Genomic DNA, 19,985 nt, shown 5'->3' on the forward strand with positions numbered 1-19,985 from the left:
TTATAAGAGAATTAAAAGAGATAAGCACAATGAAACATATATCCGATCTTGAGCCTGAAGCTCTGATACCAAATGATATGGAAAATCAACCCAAGGGAAAGTATGGAACGGATTACCTTGATGATCAAGATCAAGAGTAAAGAAAACTCGTTTCTAAACTCGTGATTCGAATCACTCCACAAGAGGTTTGATCAATACCACTTGAATGACTCTACATGCAAGTTCTAAACACAAGAATTTGCAAAGAAAGTTTAGCTCTCAACAAAGCTAAAATAGAAATTCTATTCTTAATTCCAAAATCTGATGTCTAATCAAAGAAAAGAAGGCTTTATATAGCCCTTACAACCTTAACCTATGGATATATAACTCCCAAATTAAATGGGCTAGTTAATGGTGGAATATAGTAATCTATGTGGGTTACAATATAACCTTAACTCCTATATTTAATACTAGCTTAAATATGACAAACAAATATTTAAACTATAATAAAATAATACAATTAATAAAATGTGCTTATTGACTCATCCTTGGACTAGCTTCATAAATTCAGTGGAGTTCATTAAATGCAACTTAAAGTGCATTTAATTCATCTCTTTCTTGAAGCTCAACTTTGCACAACATATAAGGGAGGTCTCCAGCGTCTTCTAGAATTTCCTTTGATGAGCTCACCATAGCTTGAATATAACTGTATAAGGTTTGTTGTAGCTTCTTAGCTCTCGTCCTTGTAATTGGACCTTCAGGTATGGAAATTCCTTGGTCGTGGTTCATATCAATATACTTGAACTTATCCACTTTTATGTCTCTACATATAGTTCAAGTAATCATACTATAGCTAGAGTGTTCTTAGTTTATTGGATTTAGATTAATGATCTTAAAATTCACTTTATTCAATAACAATCGTTACTGAATAAACATCAATAATAATTTTATTAAAAATAGAATATGTTTTTATTTACAAACTATAACGTTAGTCACTACTCCCATTGGGGCTAGGAAGTAAGCCCCACAACCCAAAGCGGTGAAAAACAAATAGAATTTGCTACAAAAACTGGCTAGGGGATATTCCTCCGTATGAGAAAAAAGTGCTCTCAGAATCGAACGTGAAAGTTGTTTTCCATCAGATGGCTGTTTTCTAACTCCACTCTCAACTTGGATTATATATCCAAAAAGGTTCGCTCTCGGCTATTCCACACGCTGCATAGCGGAGGCATGGTTATCTGAAGTTGATTCTCTCTTTTCTAGTTGATGTCGAACCTGCTGCCCCATTCACTTAGAAGGGGGGAGCGCAGCAGCTACATGGACCCTTTCGTTTCTATTGTTGCCAGCGCTTTCTCGGGCCAAGCCAGATTTCTTTATGAGAAAAGGTAGGTAAAGCCTGAAGACTGCTATCCTACCTAATAGGCTAGCGGGCAGAACGAGGAGAGGGCCCGACTATCATACCACCACTTTTGAAAAAGCGTGTTCCCTTCAAATAAGACGCACCGTAGGTCATCCTCTGCCTTCTTCGTTTTTGATGAAAAAGAAATTCAATCTTGATCTCCGAAAGCATTTTCCTTCCCTCCCTTCATCGAGTCTTTCCTTTAATGGTTGGGGGAAGCATTTCCTTATCTGAACTTGGCGGGCATTCTTTACTAGCCTTATTCAAACAAATAGGGGTGTGAACATAGGCTCAAAGATGATTTTCAGGTCCTAACTATACCATGCGTTCAATACAAAATCTGGAAAGCTGCAGGATGACAAAAGGAGGGCGCTTTCCTTTCTTGCACTGAAAAACAAACAAACAAAGAGGAATAGAATAGACATCCTTTTCCTGTCTATGTATTCTTTATCATCTCCCTATTTATTTATTTTTATATTGTCATATCTCTCTAAATTAAATTGAGAAAGAAAGAGGAGATGGATCCTATCCCCTATATCGAACACTAAATCCTATCTATTGATCGAAAGATCTTTGTAAAATACCGGACTTTGCCTTCTCTTTTTTTTTTCTTTAGGAATTCCTCCTATCCAAAGCTGCTTACCACAAGTATCCCACCTCATACGACTAGTTGGGGGGTTGGTTGTTCACCTTTTGAATCAAACAAAGTCAAAAGTAAGTAGTAGGGTTTGAATAGCTACTTTCATTCTAAAGGAAAGCGAAGAATCCACCTTTAGTCAATAGGTGGAGACCTACTTCTCTCTTTGGGACCTCGTCATTGATATGAAAGTGCAAAGAAATTGCTTGATGAGTTGTCGGGCATAGCACACCGGAGGTTAATATCTCGTTTATTTTAGCTTGACTTTACTAAACTAATAAGGGCTCGCTGCTTGATAGTGACTTCTTTAGTTTGGTAGGATGACGAAAGACTACTTCAATGACGTAAACCGCCGAAAACTCGAGAGGGTCGCCTTTGGAAGTGCTCGCTGGTAACCAAAGCGTCACAACATAATAAACGGGAATGAGTTTAGCTGACTGAATCCAATCCATAAACCCAAAAATGAAACTCAGTTTGTTTCCTTTCGTCAAGTAGGTAAAAAAAGAGGTATACGAATGACTTTTGCTTTGCCTTAGACTCAGTTGGAACAAAGCTAAGAAAGAAGGAGGCGGAATGGAGAAAGGAAAGGGACAAGGGTGGTCTTGCTTGACGCGAAGGCTGTTGGTTTAGGGGTAGGATAGGGTACTAAAGGTTCTCAGACTTCTAGGCGGTTTTTCTTTTGAGCAGCTATTCACCGTTGGATCTCGCCAATACAACCCCACATAGTTTTCGTTACCGAGATATCTTTTTTTTCATTGTTCCCAGGGACTTTTTGGGTAATCTGCTCCCATGCTACAAACAGTTAAATCTGAACTCAACCCTATCACTCTTCTTTCTTTCCTCGCAGGCAGGAAGCACACCAGTTGGGTGCCTTGCGTGATTCTACTATTTTTTTGCACTTGAATGGGTGGACAGTTGACTGGAAGCGAACTTAGATTCGCCTAGCCATCAGACGAGCAGTGCTTATCTTATGTGACAACACTACAAAGCAAGTGACTCTTCTAGGCGGGCTGCTGAGTGACAAGACTACAGAGAAAGCGGCGCTTTCATGTAACATGCTATGATCTGAACGCCCTTACGAGGTAGTGATGAGTTTTACGCGCTCTAAGCCCGGCTCACGCGTGGTTAGGAAGATTGGCCACAATATGAGCGGTACCACCCACCCTACCCTACCACCTATAGGCGATCGTCCATCCTACAGCCGTCTGAAAAGGAACTGCAGTGATCTTGAATAGGAATCTAACAGTGATAGATATAATCCCTCTAAAAATACCACTAGATCGAGCACTAGTGATTTCATATCCGGTCAAAATCTTGGCTAATTGATCGAAGTGGGTAGCTCCAATAGACCCATAGATCATGGAACAAATAGGGTAAGTAGGCCCAAACACCATACTACTTGTATAGACGCGAACCCCCCTCGTTACCGCACAAAGACTCATAAATTCATCTTGAGCCTTTTCTTCCACCTCTCCTCTCCAATCCTTGATCAAACTTGTGTTCCCCAGGCACTATAAAATGGGGGTCTTTACTTCGCCTATCGTATGTATTGGCTTGGCTTCGTGCAGAACCGAGGAGACATTCAGGTGGGCGTGTGCGTGTAGGAAGGGAAGACCGACCACTACATAAGCTAAAAGACAATGACTACAAGCAAAATCGGAAGCCACTCGCTTCTATTCTGGTTGGGATTGTCTATGGATAAGAATCTATAGATCGTAGTAATTCGCCAACCTCTCTAAACTGAAATATGATGCAATTTCACTTCACGCCACGAAAAAAAAAAAAGAAAGAGCGAAACTTGCTGGGCCTTCGTATGATGAAAAATGTCTCTTTTATCTTCTCTTCAATCTACAATAAACAAGTGGGAGAGGCAGGATTCGAACCTACGTAGAAAAACTTCAACAGATTGACAGTTTGTTGCTTTTGACTGCTCGACCACTCTCCCCTTCCCGGGCCGAGGCCCCCCTCAATGGGTTCTAAGAAGGAGGACCGTGCCTTGAATCAATCAATAAGCTTTTTTATTTGATTGAATGGAAAAATTACTATTTATTAACTTAGCTAGCATTCCGGGAGAATTGAGTCATTTAGTCAGTTCATAACAATCTCTGTAAAGGAAGGGGCAAAGCTTCTACACTTCCCCTTTCGTTGCTTCTGGCTAAGCTACAAGTTTATCAGCAAGTGAATGAACGAGCCATGTTCCTAAAAGGAGTGACCCTCTTTGTTTTATTCCCTTCCCCTATTCTTTCAAAGCCCATAGGTTGGGCGCTCCCGCTTGACTAAGAGTTTCGAAAGTTAGGCCCTTCTGTTGAGCAAAGCTGCAAGTCTACCCTTCTCAAGCCTACTTAAATAGCTTATACTTACCAAGCCTAGTCTACAAAAAGAGGGCTATAGCAAGCAAGCTTTACCCCTTTGAATTTGTCCTTATCTTGCTTATATTTGATGACTTACGGAAATATTTCAATAAACTCCACCCACTTTGCATGCCTACGGTTCAGTTTGCTTTGACCCTTAAGATACTTCAAGCTTTCATGATCAGAGTGGATCACAAATTCTCTAGGCCATAAGTAGTGTTGCCACACCTGCAATGTGCGAACTAAAGCAAACAATTCTTTATCATTACTGCCCCATTTAGTTTTTCACTAAAATACATTACAGGTTTGCCATCTTGCATCAAAACAGCACATATGCCCAAACCACTTGCATCACACTCAATTTCAAAAGTGCATTGGTTAATTTATTCTTAAACCCATTGAATGCATTCTCTTGCATATCTCCCCATTTAAAAACAACATTCTTTTTCACTGAGTCATTCAATGGTGCAGCGATGGTGCTAAAATCTTTTATAAATCTCATATAAAAGCTAGCTAACCCATGAAAACTACGAACTTCACTTGCATTTTGTGGTGTTGGTCAATCCCTAATTGCTTTAACTTTCTCTTCATCTACTTCTACTCCATTTTTACCGACTATGAAGCCAAGAAAGTTAACTTTTTCCATGCAAAAACTACACTTATTAAAATTAGCATAAAGTTTCTCTTTTCTAAGTGTAATCAAAACTAACTTAACATGCTCCACATGCTCATGCAAAGTCTTTGAATAAATTAAAATATCATCAAAATACACAACAACATGCTTTCCTAAATATTCTCTCAAAACGTGATTCATTAAGCGCAAAAATGTACTAGGAGCATTAGTTAACCCAAAAGGCATAACAAGTCATTCATACAATCTAAACTTAGTTTTGAACGTTGTTTTCCATTCATCTTTACATGCATAATAATTTAATGATATCCAAATTTCAAGTCAATCTTTGAAAATAAACATGAACCATACACTTCATCAAGCATATCGTCTAGCATAGGAATAGGATGTCGATACTTTACAGTGATTTTGTTGATAGCTCTACAATCCACGCACATGTGCCACGTTCCATCTTTCTTCGGCACCAATAAGACTGGTACAGAACATGGACTCAAACTCTCTCGTATATAGCCCTTCTCCATGAACTCCTCTACTTGCCTTTGAATTTCTTTAGTCTCAGTTGGGTTGGCTCTATAAGCTGGCCTATTAGGAATGACTGCCATGGAATGAAGTCTATTTTATGTTCAATACCTCTAACGGGAGGTAGTCCTTTAGGGACTTCATCTTGGAATACATCATCAAATTTCTGTAAAAGAGATTGAAACATACTAGGCAAAGACAAATTGTTATCGTTAGATACCAAACATTCTTCCTTGTACACAAGTACAAATATGGTTTTTTGTGAGAACATTGCCCTTCTAACCTCTCCAACTCTAGCCAAAAAACTTACATTCTTTTATTTTTTTTCAATTTCATTCTTTTTTCACTATGTTTATCTCTTTTGATTTTTCTCTATTTTTTCACTAATTGTCAGCAAATACATTTGCAGAACTCAAAGGTACAAGAGTGATTTTTCTACCCTCTTTTACAAAAGAATACATATTCAAATAGCCATCATACATAATCCTCTTGTCAAATTACCATGGTCGGCCAAGCAATATGTCTCCAACATTTATTGGTAAAACATCACAAAGAACTTCACCTTGTCTGAAATAGGTTGTCTCTTTGATCATCAACATCATTCTCTGTAACTTGATTTTTAAGAAGTCTTCTGGTAACAAGTACCAAAGGACTTCCGTCTTCCAGTTCCTCCTCATTCTCCTGGATTTCTTCTTCAACTAGCTCATTCTGGTCACTTTCCTTACTTTCTATGACAACTTGTCCATTCTTGATGATCACGACTCTCTTGTTAGGACAGTCACGACTAAGATGACCAATTCCTTGACATTCCAACATTTGATGTCTCTATTGTTGGGTTTTATGTCCTAAAACTCATAGTTTGTAAACAAAGACATATTCTATTTTTAATAAAGTTATTATTGATGTTTATTCAATAAAGATTGTTTTTGAATAAAGTGAATTTTACAATCATTAATCTAAATCCAATAAACTAAGAACACTCTGGCTATAGTATGATTACTTGAACTATATGTAGAGACATAAAAGTGGATCAAGTTCAAGTATATAGTCAAAATGATCTATAGTATAAGGATAAGGCTAAGTACCTTATTCTGGGAACACTATGGATGCGGCCCACTTTTGTATATGATACAAACAATGTGATCACTAAATTGTACATGTGGAGACATGTGAGTGGGGGCGTCCTATGCAATGAGTATTGCATAAGATCAAACCATGAAGAAAATCACTCTCTCTATTGAGGCTGATTTTCTTTTCATTCGATGACCTAGGTAACTTGATCTTAATCCTGAGCTAACCATGAACTCCTATTTATTCGGAATTATCCTTAGATTTGCATGGGTGAGAGTGACTCAAGTTTGCCGACTCAATAGGCCTCCCATTTCATGGGTAAGATTGGGTGAATAGCTGGAGACGTGGGGTGCAAGATGGAATTCGCTCCTACCCACTTTTAGGGATAGAAGAGAGGTAGTTCCCTTAAGTACTGAGTCCACGTATTGAACAAGGGGCCCCACCCACTCATTGACCTGAGAGGGATTCGATTTACTGATTGGACCACAAACCAATTGTTCATAAGAGGATCAGTGGGACATAAGGAACAAGAAGTAACTTCATGGGTAAAACGGCTAATTGACCCAGCTCTAGTTACGAACAACCTGTGAAGGATCGACTTACTAATCATGGTTATATCAAATGGACAGAAATATATCTATAGTGAGGGGAGTGCAACTACTAGGCTATAGTGGAGTGTCCTAGTAGTTAACGAATGTTGGTTAACAAGGTTAATGAGTTTAACCGGTTAGTTTTGGATCGTTGGAGCCCATGATCTATAGGTCCATTAGGTCCCTCTGCTAGCTCATATCGAACTAAACCATAGAACAGTGTGACGAGTGAGTTCGAAGTGTTCGAATTCAAATTAGGGAATATGCCCTACATATATACGATATATTTAACTGCATTTTTGTTTTATTTACGAATTAAACAAAAAGAGAGAATTTGAGATATTTAAATAAGATTTAAATATCTTAATCAATTATGTGTTGGAATTGATTGGGATTAACATTTGAATTAATATTAAATATTAATTAAATAGTTTAATTAATTATTTAATGTTACTTTAATTTAAAATTAATTATTCAAATTAATTGTTGAATTAAAATGAAGAAAGTCAAAATGTTGACTTCATTTAATGAAAAAATCCATGTTAGTGGAATTTTGAGGTGTCAAAATTTGGTTTAACCAAACTTGCATGCTTGCCAAATAAACCCCACAAGTTTGAGTGGAATTTTGAGTGTCAAAATTTGGTTAACTCAAACATTCATGCTTGCTACATAATCCCAAACATTTGAGTGGAATTTTGAGTGTCAAAATTTGGTGATCTCAAATTTGCATGAACATGCAAACATGACTCTTTAAATAGAGTGATCATGGTACATGGAAGGTCTTCTTCATTGAAAAAGACCTTGAGAAAATTCTCACAAGCTCTCTCTTCATATATACTAAATCCCTCCCAAGTTTAGTCTCTCACCGGAATCTACAATCCCGTTCTAAGGCTGGAGGATAATGGAGAAGACACTAGTGGTGGTTCGAAACCGGTTCGTGAGGAAAAAGGAATTTGAACTACAAAAGGTTAGTATTCAAACTCATTAAGTTTTAATACTTATGAACATGTTATTTACTATACTTGATGTTCTAAAAGTGCCTAAGATCCAAATTGCTTCTGCATGTGTTATATTAACACCATCATCTATTTCTTTCTCGAACCTCCTTATATTTATCTGCTTTCTCTTTACCCTTGAAGGTATTAGCTTTCTTCTTTTTGTCAAGATCATACTATTGTAAATTGTCATAAGGCCCTATTCTTTAGGACTGATTATCTTTGGGACTTTAAGTTTCTTTTTAGGTTCTTTAGGACTGATTAGTTCTATTCTTTGGGACTTTAAGTTTCTCTCTACTGATATTTTTAGGTTCAATCATGATTGTAAAGGCTATATAATGTCTTGCTTAGAATTAATAAAATAGCACTTGAGATCAAAAAATATCTTGGTGTCTCTTTGTGTAATTCTGTTCATTGGTGTTGTGAGTACATTTGTTCCGCTTTAGGCGCACAATAAGTGATATCAGAGCCTGATTGTGGTATTTGGGGTGTTGTGAAAGTTTTGGCCTCATCGACCACTAGACGTGCTCACAATCGTGTTTATTTTCTTGAAAATCAATTTTCAAGATTTGTCTTTTTTAGTTACATCCAGATTAATTATTGCAAATGGCAGAATCATTTGGAATTAAATCAAGGCGTGGATCGAGATTTTTGAGTTCCAATCTTGAAGTAGAGAAATTTGATGGAACCAATAATTTTGGTGTTTTGCGAGGCGAAGTTAGCGATTTGCTGGTCATGCAAGATCTTGATGCTTCTTTCCTAGAGGATTTGCTGGTCATACAAATGCCAAATGGACGAAATTAAATCAACAAGCTTGTGGAATTATTCGATTCTGTCTTGGCAAGGATCAGAAATATCCATTTATGAAGGTTACCATGGCGAAAGAATTATGGGACAAGCTTGAGGCGAAATATATGAAGAAGAGTGGAAAATAAACTCTATTTGAAGAAGAAACTCTTTCGCTTTGACTACAAGAAAGGTATCTCAATGCCTGAGCATTTGGATGATTTTAACAAAATCATCACTAATTTGCTCAATCTAAATGTTACAATTAATGACGAAGACAAGGCGTTGTAGCTGTTGAATTCTTTGCCGGAATCCTACGAGTTTTTAGTAACCACCCTACTACATGGACTCACTGATCTTGTTTTTGAAAATGTTTCAAGTGCCTTAATGAATAATGAGGTGCGAAAGAAGGAAAATGAGGCATATCAAAACTCTAGCACAAATGCTCACTACTCGTGGAAGGACTTCTACTTGGAAAAAGAGCGAACGTGGAAAGTCTCGATCAAAGTCGAGAGGTAGATTTGATAATTTGAGAAAACTTGATAAAAATGAGTGTGCATATTGTCGACAGAAAGTCCATTGGAAGAAAGATTGCCCGATCTTAAAAGAGAAGGGGTCGAAGTCCAATGTGGTTAGAGATGACGACACTGATACAGATAATGCCTTGACGATCTCTTTATTAGTCAGCCAAACCAGTGAATGGATTCTTGATTCTGGGTGCTCCTATCATATGTGTCCCAACATAGAGATGTTTTTGGACTTCAAAGAGTTCAATGGTGGAGTTGTCTATATGGGCAACGATAGTACTTGCAAGATGATGAGAATCGGCTCAGTACAAATCAAGATGTTTGATGGGGTTATACGAAAACTCAATGATGTGAGGTATGTCCCTGACTTGAAGAAAAATTTGATTTCCCTTGGCATTTTGGATGCGAGTGATTATCGCATCATTTTGGAAGGAGGGAATTTGAAAGTAGCTCATGGAGCTTTGGTGGCAATTAAAGAAACTAGAAGAGGTAGCATATACTACCTCAACGGAACCACAATAATTGGGCATGCTGCTGTGGCAAGTTCGAAAAAATAAGAAATATCAAAATTATGGCATATGAGACTTGGGCATGCTGGTGAGAAGGCGCTTCAGACATTGGTGAACCAAGGAGTCCTTAAGGGTGCCACAACTGGTAAAATTGATTTCTATGAACATTGTATATTTTTTAAACAAAAAAAAAATGTGAAGTTTGGTACAGCTATACATCAAATAAAGGGCATTTTGGATTATATTCACACTGATGTATGGGGTCCCACGAAGAATGTCTCATTGAGAGGAAAAATGTGGTTTGTCATCTTTATTGATGACTAATCAAGGAGAGTTTGGATGTATCCCATAAGGCACAAAAACGAGGTTCTCCAAATCTTCCTAGAGTGGAAGAAAATGGTAGAGAATCAGACGGACAGGAAAATTAAAAAGCTGAGATCCGACAACGGTGGAGAATATACTTATGATGTATTCCTTAAAGTATGCCAAGATGAAGGGATCGTTTGACACTTCACTGTTCCTGGTAAGCCACAACAAAATGGAGTTGCTGAGAGAATGAACCAGACATTAATAGAGAATGTTCGATGCATATTGTCTCAAGCAGGATTGAGTAAGGCGTTTTGGGCTGAGGCTCTCAGTTATGCAATTCACTTGGTGAATCGTTTACCTGTTTCTAGAAATGGTGGGAAAACTCCGCTTGAGGTATGGTCGGGTACTCCTGTTAGTGATTATGATAAATTGCATGTGTTTTGATGTCCTGCTTATTATCATGTGACAGATTCAAAGCTGGATCCTAGAGCAAAAAAAACCAAGTTTATGGGCTTTAACAAAGGCGTGAAGGGCTATAGGTTATGGTATCCAGAAACAAGTAAGATTGTTAATAGTCGAGATGTGACATTCGATGAGTCTGGAATGTTTTTGCAGAAAATTAAAAATAATGACGAGACATTGAAGTAGGTGGAGAAGGTGGTGTTCTCTCCTGATATGGTTGCTCCTACTGAAGAACCGATTGATAAGGTAGATAATAACTTGATGTCTTAGAACAGGAGGAGCAAAGCCTTGTAAATGAAAGAGTGGAGGAACCTGAGTCCATCGAAGGGAAATTTGAAAACATGCAAGGTTTGACGATACGATAGCATATGCTTTCCCTTTGATTGATGAAGTTCCCAACAACTACAAAGATTCTATCCAGAGCCCGGATAGCTTGCACTAGCAAGAGGTTGTGAATCAAGAAATAGCATCATTGGAGGTAAATCAAACTTGGGATTTGTTACAACTTCCAAAAGGTAAGAAGAAAATTGGTTGTAAATGGGTTTTTGCAAAAAAAGAAGATTCTTCTAGTATACGTTATAAGGCTTGACTTGTGGCTAAAGGTTATGCACAAAAAGAAGGTATTGATTACAATGAAATTTTCTCACCTGTGGTAAAACATTATTCCATTCGAATTTTGTTGGCTTTGGTTGCTCAATTTAATCCTGAGCTTGTACAACTCGATGTAAAAACTTCTTTTTTGCATGGAGATTTGGAAGAAGAAATATATATGGCGCAACCGGTTGGTTTTCGAGTACTTAGACAGCAACATTTGGTATGCAAATTGAAGAAATCTTTGTATGGGCTGAAGCAATCTCCTCGCCAATGGTATAAAAAGTTTGATCATTTCATGGTAAAGCATATGTAAACTCATAGTCAATTTGATCATTGTGTGTATTATCGGTGTCTCGATGATGGATCGTTTATCTATTTGCTTTTATATGTTGATGATATGTTAATTGCTTCAAAGAGATAGGTGGAGATTGATAAGCTCAAAGATCAGCTTTCTAAAACATTTGAAATGAAAGACTTAGGCAATGCAAAGAAAATACTTGGAATGGAGATAGAGCGAGATTGAAAAAAAGGTACAACCTGGTTGACTCAGTCTCAATATTTACGCAAGGTATTGACAAGATTTAGTTTGAATAATTCAACTAAACTCGTTGGTACTCCACTTGCTCCTCATTTCAAGCTTAGTGCTTCCATGTGTCCAAGTTCTCACGATGACAAAAGGTATATGGAGAATATTTCTTATACAAATGCTGTTGGTGCTTTGATGTATGTTATGGTATGTACTCGACCTGATCTTTCACACGCAATAAGCATGGTGAGTCGTTATATGCATAATCCTGGTAAAGAGCATTGGAACGCTGTCAAATGGATTCTTAGGTACATTCTTGGTACTACTGATGTTGGTATTAAGTTTCAAAAACGAGAAATGTTTAATCTTGACAACCTTGTAATTGGTTATGTGGATTCTGATTATGCTGGTGATTTGGATAAGTGAGGATCTACTACGGGTTATTTATTTACTATGGCTGGTGGACCTGTTTGTTGGCGTTCAACATTGCAGTCTACTATTGCATTGTCTACCACCGACGAAGCAGAGTATATGGCAGTAACGGAAGCCTTTAAATAAGCTATTTGGATGCATGGTTTGATTAATGACTTGGGTATTTTGTAGGAACACATAGATGTGTTTTGTGATAGCCAGAGTGCTATTTGTTTGTCAAAAAATCAAGTCCATCATGCTCGTACTAAACATATTGATGTCCGTTTTCACTTTATTCGAGAAATTATTAAAAATTGGAACTGATGATAACCTTGCTGATATGTTGACAAAGGTGATCGCTCGTGAAAAGTTCTGGCATTGTTTGGATTTCATCAATGTCGAAAGAAAGGAGTAGTGTGTTGTAAATTGTTATAAGGTCCTATTCTTTAGGACTGATTAGTCCTATTCTTTGGACTTTAAGTTTCTTTCTGCTTATATTTTTAGGTTCATTAGGACTTATTAGTCCTATTCTTTCTGACTTTAAGTTTCTCTCTGCGGATATTTTTAGGTTCAACCATGATTGTAAAGGCTATATAATGCCATGGTTAGAATTAATAAAATAGCACTTGAGATCAAAAATATCTTGGTGTCTCTTTGTGTAATTCCGTTCATTGGTGTTGTGAGTACATTTGTTCTGCTTTCGGCGCCCAACACATACTTCCCTCGAACTTTGAAATCTATCTTTTCAATATTTGCATTCTTTTTCTAAGTGTTGAAAGCAGTAGACTTTGAAATACCATACCTCTTGGAGTTCTCCTTTTCCCAAGCTAGTTGCCCTTCGATTTTGATAGCAAGGTATAACAATTCTTGCATATCAAAGTACGCTTGCCTATCCACTTAATGAGCAAGTTGTCGGTTTAACCCACCAAGAAATCTAACCATTGTATCTTCCTCGTCTTCATCAATACATGCTCTATTCATAAGGGCCTCCATTTCTTTGTAATACTCTTCAACACTTTTGGATCCCTGTTGCAAAGTATAGAGTTTTTGCTTGAGTACTCGAGAATAATGCTTAGGAATGTATCTTTTTCTCATTAATGTCTTCAATTTGTCCCACGTTTCAATTGGTTCTTCATAATTTCTCCTCCACTCTTATTTCAAAGTTGAAACTTTCTTTCTTCACTGAAATTGTTGCAATCGAAAACATGCTCAATTTTGCTCTCATATTGCAAATACTTCTCTTGATCAGATCTCCCATAGAAAGTTGGAATTTTTAGCTTTACTCCCCCAACGCCTCTTTTTTCTCCTCTCTCATACTAGTACTCCCTCTCAATTCTTTTTGGTGCTAAAATTTCTCTATCCCTTCTTCTGACTCTTCCTCTCCCTCCGACATCTCTCCCTCCCCTTGGACTATGTCCCATTAAAAGGGTGACATTGTCATCTTATTCATTTTCAACTCCTTCATTCAAGAGTACTTCCCTCCCTTGAAGATTACCTAAGGCTATTTCAATTTGTTCCATCTGGTCTGTCAATGTACTAATAACTTGATCCAAACGAGTAATTGTTCTGACCTGTGCTTCTCTCCACCTAGCTTCATTGATCTCTCCTCCATTTTCTCCGTCTTAGTTCATGATTGTACAAACAGCAGTGAAATATGTTTAGGACCTCACACACTCAACTCATTAATTTTACACTCAGGGACACTCGTGTTTATATACACATAGGTAGGTTGTTTAGGAAAGTGACTAAATTATGATCAAGGTAGGCTAATATATGGGTAAAGCAATTCTAATAGTAGCAAGCTATTCAAGAAAATAAAGATAAGTTAATTATGAAATAACAACAAAATAAAATAAGAAGCGAAAAAACAAATAAGGGACACAAAGAAAATTCTAAAAAGAAAGGACGTGAAGATTTTAAGAACGATCTAACTCTCCTTTTTATAGAATTCGGGAAATTTAGAAGTTATCTTCAAGTGTAGATTATGAGAGAGAAAAAAAAATCAAACACAACAGTTCTAGATTTAGATGGATTAAGAAAAAATGTGAATCGAAGTTTATTTGATCTTCAAATAAACATGCAAATGATCTAAAATAAATGATAAATATTGTTTATAATCACAGTGGTAAGAAGAAATATGATAAAATTTTTATTTTTTTTCAAGATCTAAACGTGATCTTTAGGAAGAAAATGAGAACAAAGTGAAAAGTTGATGAATAATGGCGGAAATGATAGCAAGAAAATAAATGGACAAATTTAAAGAAAAAACAAACAATAGCAGAAATAAAAGATAAAATCAATTCTAGAGTCGGTCACAAAGATGTAATAGTTCTGATACCAAATTGATAAGACAACCCTAATCGTCAACCCAACGATCCAAGCTTTTGTTGAAGCAAAAACCCTTGAATCAAAGTAATTAACAACTCCTTATACGAAATTTGGATCAACCTAGAGATAAGGTTAGAATTAGATTACCTCTTACGTTTGACGATCTGGAAGCAAGATTTGGAACCTTGTTCTAAATTGAGTCACTCCACAATCGAACTTGATCAAGACTTGATTGAATGACTTGGATGCAATTCTACCACAATAATTCCTTGAAACTTAGAAATGACAAAATTGATGCTCGGATTTCTAAGGAAAACATCTCAATTCGAGATCTCAATGTCATTCATTCACCAATTTGATTTTTACAGAACATAATGTGGGTATTTATAGTCTTCCGAAAAAAGACGTTGTGGCCGGGATACAATCTCGATCCCCTTTAATCTCCACAAAAGACGAAGTCAATTTTGACCATTTGACCATTACAAAATGAAAACGAAAAAACAATAAAGTCTTCGTGTAGGTTCAAACCCTGTTGTTGACATTTTAAAATTTTCCAACTTCAACCATGCAAATATTTAATTGTTCTTCATCAGTCGTATCAGCTTCTAATTCTAGAAATGATGGTTGAACTTAGCCGATCCTATTTTGTAGATGAAGAATGAATGTTTGTTGAATCTTCTTGGCCTTGGATCGTGTAATAGGTCCAGTTTGAACATTTGGAACACTGTGATTCTTATCACCTGGAGTATAACAAACGACTAGAATTTCATCATCGATTACCAGATCAAGAGAATTATCTTGACCATTGTTTTTACTTATCTCCTTTAACCTTAGATAGGTTTGCTTTTTAAGTAAAGCACTTGTTGCTATCACTAATTTTCAAACTACTATAGTGTTGGGTCCTTCGTCATTGGTTTTCAATAAAATTCTTCCCAGTCAAGTTATTGATGTAATCAGTCATTATAACAATCATTTTTTTTCGTATCTTTGTTGTGACCATCGTTGGTCTGGTTTGTTCTGTGTGGTATAGCATTATACCAGGCAACAAGTATCAACTTCCATTTGGGAACCCCATGTTTACCAAAGACATATGTGATCTGGTACATAACCCACTTTTTCAAGGTTTTGGATTAGTTATACTTAACGACATTTCAGCATTGGTACTCTCAGTCTTTGAGCATCAGTTTCCTTTTACTGGGATAACAATCAAAGCTAATTGCCCTGAGCTGCAGGTTGTTAGTTTAGGTATGATGGCATCCTTATTAGTAATAACAAGTAATCTGCCACCTCGACTTTTATAATAAATAGTATTCTCTCTGTCGTTTTGGTTATACAATTTTTGGTGGGTCTTGTTTGAATGGTTTCTTTCCCTATTCGGGATCAGTCCTTTGAGCAAACTTAGGGGGGGAGATGAGTAATTTTGTAACTTAGTGATTTTCGAGAAAGAAGAAAATTCAAAATCTAATTCGATTCTATTTGCATTTTGGATTATATTATGAATACCATTGTTTTGGAAATTGATATCTCAGAAACCAGAGATATGACATCATGCTACAAGATATTCGAGTCATCGACTCTGGTATAAATTGAGTGGAAATGGGACAAGTCTCATGAAAATGAGAGATTTATTGCATTGTTTAAACTATAATAAAAAATTACAAATGTCTGGGATTTAGGCCGTTAAGAAATAGAAGTAGAAAATAGAATTGGAAAAGTGTATGATCTTCATTCAGGTTTACCACGTTTAAATAGATACAAACTATTAACTAATACCTAAAAATAGAAAAAAAATATATATAACTAACTAAATCTTGTAAATAAATAAAATACACGATTAATCAAATTCATACTAACAACTAATATATCTCCAAAATATCCTCTTAATACTCCCTCTCAAGTGGAAGAGTGTATGTCGATCACACCCAACTTGTCCTTCAAAAGGTCAAATTGTTGTCTTCTCACAGCTTTAGTAAAAACATCTGCCAATTGCATTTTGGTCGAAATATAACACGGTTTGATGATTCCAACTTGTAACTTTTCTCGAACTATATGACAATCTATTTCAATGTGTTTCGTACGTTCGTGAAAAACTGGATTGGCTGCTATATGTAATGCTGCTTGATTATCACAATATAATAATGCTGGTTCGGACAGTGGAACATTCAAGTCTTGAAGAATGTATCTTAACCAAGTTAACTCTAAACAAGTATTTGCCATAGCTCGATACTCGGCTTCTGCTGATGATCTGGACACATTAGTCTGCTTTTTAGACTTCCAAGAAATAATTGAATTTCCAAGGAAAATGCAGAACCCAGAAATAGACCGTCTGGAAGTTCGACAACCACCCCAGTCAGAATCGCAATATGCTTGTAATCTTAAATTGTTTTCAGATGGCAGTAGAAGTCCTTGACCAGGAGTGCCTTTGATGTACCTTAGAACTCGAAGAGCTGCCTCCCAATGTGGTTTTCTTGGTTCATGCATAAATTGGCTAAGCATACGAACTGAATAAGCTATGTCAGGCCTAGTGACAGTCAAATATATTAATCTGCCAATCAACCGTCTGTATTTACTTGGATCATTCAATTTCTCTTCTTCAGTTAAAGAAAGTTTCAGATTTTGCTCCATAGGAAATTTGTCTGGACGTGCTCGTGTAAGGCCTGTGTCTTGAAGGATGTCTAGAGCATACTTCCTTTGAGACATAAAAATTTCTTTTCTAGACCGAGAAAATTCAATGTCTAGAAAATATTTCAAATTTCCTAAATCTTTGATAAGAAATTTCTGGAGTAAACTAGTCTTGAGATATTGAATTTCTTTGAGATCATTGCCTGTCAACAGAATATCATCAACATAGATTAGAACTGCAGTGAAAGAAGTACCTTTACTCTTGGTAAACAAAGAGTAGTCTGCTTTGGACTGAGTGTAGCCTGCATTTTTTATAGTTGTAGAAAATATGGAGAACCAATTGCGATAAGCCTGTTTTAATCCATAAAGAGATTTATGGAGCCGACATACTGTATTCTCCCCCTGTCGGCGAAGACCTGGTGGTAAAGACATATAAACTTCCTCGTCTAGATTACCATGGAGAAAGACATTTTGAACATCCAACTGATGGGTGAACCATTTTCGAGCAGCAGCAACAGTGAGTAAGCAACGAAGTGTAGTAAGTTTCGCTGTAGGGGAAAATGTTTCTGTGTAATCAATACCTTCAACCTGAGTGTATCCCTTTGCTACAAGTCGAGCTTTATGACGTTCAACAGAACCATCAGAGTTGTATTTAATTTTGTACACCCAACGACAACCAATAGCTTTATGACCAGGTGGTAGAGGAACGAGAGATCATGTATGATTATGTTCCAAAGCTGCAATTTCATCATTCATAGCCTGCTGCCATAAAGGGTCGCCAACTGCCTCGTCATAGGTTTTAGGTTCTGTCTGGGATGTAATAAGAGCTAGAAAAGCACGTTGAGTAGGAGAAAAACGAGAGAATGAAAGGTAATGATGAAGGGGATACCTGGTGCCAGTGTCGGGACTTGAGTTATAGGTTAAATGATTGGCTCCAGAAGACATCTCATAATCCTTATGCCAAGCTGGAGGCTGTTTAGTGCGAGTAGAACGTCGGAGTGGAGCTGATGTATCAGGCGGGATAGGATTGGAATCTGGAGAAGGTGGAGGAGACGACGAAGTAGTAGGTGAAGGGATAGGAGGTGAAGGAGGAAGGGAAGGTGGAGGATGGATGCTTAAGTAGGATGGATCATGAAGTGGAACAACATGAGTCGAAGGAGCTAATGTCGAAGTTTGTGAAGCTGATGAAAAAGGAAAATCATCTTCACAAAATTTAACATCACGGCTGATAAAGAATTTGTGAGATTGCATGTCATACAATTTGTAACCTTTATGACCACAAGGATATCCTACGAAAACACAAGGAATTGCCCGAGGTTCAAATTTTTGCTTAGGATGTACTATAGTTGCATAACATTTACAACCAAAAACTTTAAGATGATGAAATGTAGGTGATCGTTTGTAGAGTGCTTCAGAGAGTGTCTTGTTAGATAACACTGGTGATGGCGTTCTATTTATAAGATAAACAACCGTTAAAATGCACTCTCCCCAAAAATTAAGTGGAACCTGTGACTGAAAAAGAAGAGACCTAGCTACATTTAGGATATGGCGATGCTTACGTTCTACGGCTCCATTTTGTTGTGGAGTATAGACACAAGTGCGTTGAAATTCAATACCACAAGAAATAAAGAATGGTTGCAAAGATAAGAACTCAGTTCCATTGTCTGATCGAACTATCTTGATAGTAGTATGAAATTGAGTTTGAACAAATTTAACAAAGTTCATTAACAAATGATGTACTTCTGACTTATGTTACATTAGAAAAACCCAAGTACATCGAGTAAAATCATCAACAATAGTGATAAAAAAACGCAAACCAGAATGGGTATGAATTTTATGTGGTCCCCAAACATCACAATGTATCAGATCAAAGGTAGAATGGGTTGTTATTGAACTTCTTGGGAAAGACAACCTAGTTTGTTTTGCTAACGGGCAGATACTACAATTATGAGAATAACTCGCATTATTAAGATGCAATTGATCAGCTAGAAATTTAAAACGAGAAAAAGAAGGATGACCTAGACGTAAATGCCACAAATCAGATGACTGAGATACTTGATGAGCTGAAGATTTGATTAGAGATGAAGAAATATGATAGAGACCTCCAAATTGTTTACCCGAGCCAATCATCTTCCCTGTAGCCAAGTCCTGCATAACACAAGAATCAGGATAGAAGGTGACATAACATTTCAAGTTATTGGTAAGTTTGCTGATCGACATTAGGTTTAAATTGAATGAAGGCACACATAAAACGTTGTTTAACTTAAGGTTAGGGCTAAGGAAAATATTGCTAGTATGTGACACACGTGCTGTCTCTCCATTAGGCAAATTTATTGTAGACATGATGGCAGCCTTTGGATCAGTCATAACAGAAGATTTTGATACTAATATGATCCGTAGCTCCACTATCGAGAATCCATGAATTAGAACTCGCAGAGTTAACAGATAATGTAGATATGGGAAACAAACCTGCAACATTGATGTGCTTGTCAAAATTACCCGAAGGGTTTTGATTGATTGCAGATAAGGCTTGTGCTATCTGTCGTAATTGCTTAGAAGAAAAATTTGGAATGGAATTAGGTGACTGTTCTTCTGTATTCAACTGTGAAACATCGGCCATATTTGCAGATGATCGGTATCCACGATGATTGTGTTGATTGACTTGTCTTGTCCTTGTAGAATTATTTTTCTGTCGACACCGATCTTCTGTATGTCCCCTTCTATCACAAAACTTACAAT

The sequence above is a fragment of the Cucurbita maxima genome, unplaced genomic scaffold (genome assembly GCF_002738345.1).
Source record: "Cucurbita maxima cultivar Rimu unplaced genomic scaffold, Cmax_1.0 Cma_Scf00093, whole genome shotgun sequence".
Taxonomy (NCBI): domain Eukaryota; kingdom Viridiplantae; phylum Streptophyta; class Magnoliopsida; order Cucurbitales; family Cucurbitaceae; genus Cucurbita; species Cucurbita maxima.